This window comes from Petaurus breviceps, unplaced genomic scaffold, assembly GCF_028583685.1.
Source record: "Petaurus breviceps papuanus isolate PSGF00001 unplaced genomic scaffold, PetGlider_PUasm1.0 151, whole genome shotgun sequence".
NCBI classification, from domain to species: Eukaryota; Metazoa; Chordata; class Mammalia; order Diprotodontia; family Petauridae; genus Petaurus; species Petaurus breviceps.
This window is the reverse complement of record NW_027185712.1, coordinates 4,947,323-4,949,882: the sequence shown is the minus strand read 5'-3', so window position 1 is coordinate 4,949,882 and position 2,560 is coordinate 4,947,323. Positions and strand designations below refer to the sequence as shown.

Sequence of the window (2,560 nt, the reverse complement as noted above, 5' to 3'; positions counted from 1 at the left end):
CCAAGATATTTGTGTTATGCAAACACTTTGAATATCTCTCTTAAAAGTCATAAATTTCTTTTGTGTTAATATATCTTGAATCATTTTAATTTGGATACTTCCACTAAAAAGGAATTGATTAATGAAACATATTCATAAAACCTCTTACTGTACTAGAAACTGTTCTAACTGCCAAGGATACAAATACAGGAATATGACAGTCCTTATTCTTAAGGAGCTTACATTATTATTTTTATTAATATTTTGAACTATTTTATTTTTCCAATTGCAAGGAAAAACAATTGTAGATTAAAAAAAGTTAAAATTCCAAATTCTTTACCTCCTCCCCCCCACCATCTACAACCTCTTAATGAAAAGGCAAATAAATTGATATAGGTTATACATAAGCAGTCATGCAAAACATATTTCCATGTTAGTAATGTTGTGAAATAAAACACAGACCTATTTTTTTAAATAAAAAAGAGTAAAAAGAAGTATGCTTTAATCTGCATTGAGACTCCATGAGTTCTTTTTCTGGAGATGGATAGCATTTTTCATCATAAGTCCTTTGAAATTATCTTGAATTATTGCACTGCTGAGAATAGGTATCATAGTACAACATGGCTATTATTGTTCATAATGTTTTTTTCTGGTTCTGCCCACTTTACTTTGAATCAAAAGACATAAGATTTTCATCTTTTTTCTGAAATAATTTTGCTCATTATTTTTATATCATAGTAATATTCCATCACAATCATATGCCAAAACTTTTTCAGCAATCTTCAACTGATGGACATCCCCCTCCATTTTATTTTTCCCTTTAATCTTCCCTCTTCTTTCACCATTTTTCTGCTCAAAAATAGTTTGCTTCTGATCACTAACCCCACCAAAAACACCCTCCCTTCTATCATGCCTTTATTCACTTGTCACTTTCCTTCCTACTTCTTTGTAGAATAAGATAAATTTTGGTAATACCCAACTAATTATGTATCTTATTCCCTTTTTGAGTCAATTTTGGTAAGAGCAAGCTTTAAGAACTGCCTTCTCATATTCCCCTCCACTACAATAATTATGTTGTATCCCTTTCATGTAAGATAATTTGCATCATTCTACCTCTGCTGTCCTCCTTTTAGTGCATCCATATTTCTCAAAATCAATTTATACTGATTTATACTTATACTTTTTATGCTTCTCTTGAGCATTGTATGTGAAAGTAAGATTTTCTATTCAGTTCTGGTTCTTTCATCAAAATGCTTGCAAGTCCTCTATTTCTTTAAGTTTCCATTTTCCCCCTGAAGGATTAAACTCAGTTTTGTTACATAATGTGTTTATTGTAATCCTTGCTTGTTTTTCTTCTTTTTCAATGAGCCACATCTATCACTACAGTGCCCTCAGGTACAAGGTAGTGCACAGAACTCGGCTCCTCGGCTCTTGGGACCTGTCTGCATATGAGCCAGGAAATGGTTTCCTTCTGCAGGGAGAAATAGTTGATATATCTCATCATAACATCTCAGATGCCAATGGAAAAAATGGGTATTACTATATGCTGTACATCAGACCCAGTCACATCCATCACTGCAAATTTGACTCCAAGGGGAATGAGATAGAACCAAACTTCAGAAGCAACAGGAAGGCTAAAATGGGCTTCCTCATGTCCTCGTATAAGTTGGAAGCCAAAGGTGACACTAACAGACTCTCACCCACTGAATTGAAGGGGCTCGTGGAAAAGCCAGAGTTGCTTGTGATGAGAGGGAACCACACTCGGGAGCAGACACTAGCATTTCGGATTCCAGAGATTGAAATGGACAAAATTGAGCTAGAGGTGGGTGGTAGTCCATTCATAGGCTCTCTAACAAAACTTGAGACTGTAACAGTGACCAAGTGTAATTTTGCTGGTGATGGAGAGATAGGAGCATCAGGGATAGACAGTATTATAGTGCAGAAATCCTCAGAAGAAGCTGCATCAGAGATCTGAGGACAAGTGGATAAGGCAGAAGATGATGAGTGGGACGACTGAGAATAGCAGGAAGTTGAGCATCTCTCTTGTAGCCACTATCAGTGGGAAACTTCTTTTGAATCCCTCCACCCTAATTTTATCTTTGATGCTTCTTATGGAACAGTAGCAGTGGGGGGGGAAGATGTCATCACTTCATCTTAGCAGGTGGTAAGAATATGCTTCAAGCCGGCCCACTTCTGCTAAAATTCTATTGGGTGTGTGAAAATCCATTTATTGTGGTTCCTGGTCCTCCAGGAGCTCGAGGCACATTCTTCTTAGAGTTTCCCCATATTTAGTTCTTGTTCAGGGAAGGGTGACCATGTCTTCAGTCAGGTTTGCTTAAGAGTCTTCTTGGGGTGTGACCAGATACCTGCAAGATGAATTGGAATTATTTATAATTACACTTGGAGAAAACAAAAGTCATTCACTCATTTGAGACACAGTTGCTCATGAGAACAAGTTGGTGAACTCCCTGTTGATCATTTTGGCTTTAACTTCCTGCATGAGACCCTGAAAAACCAACATTGGACGTAAATTTCTCTTGCCTTCCTCTTTATTCCCCTTCCTTATGGCCTTGCAAATATT

The 2,560-nt window shown here is 36.8% G+C and overlaps 1 pseudogene; it reads left to right on the top strand.

Moving 5' to 3' along the window:
- The first annotated feature begins 1,342 nt into the window (after positions 1 to 1,342).
- Positions 1,343 to 1,954, top strand: LOC138153591 (arpin pseudogene; annotated as a pseudogene).
- Positions 1,955 to 2,560: the final 606 nt, after the last annotated feature.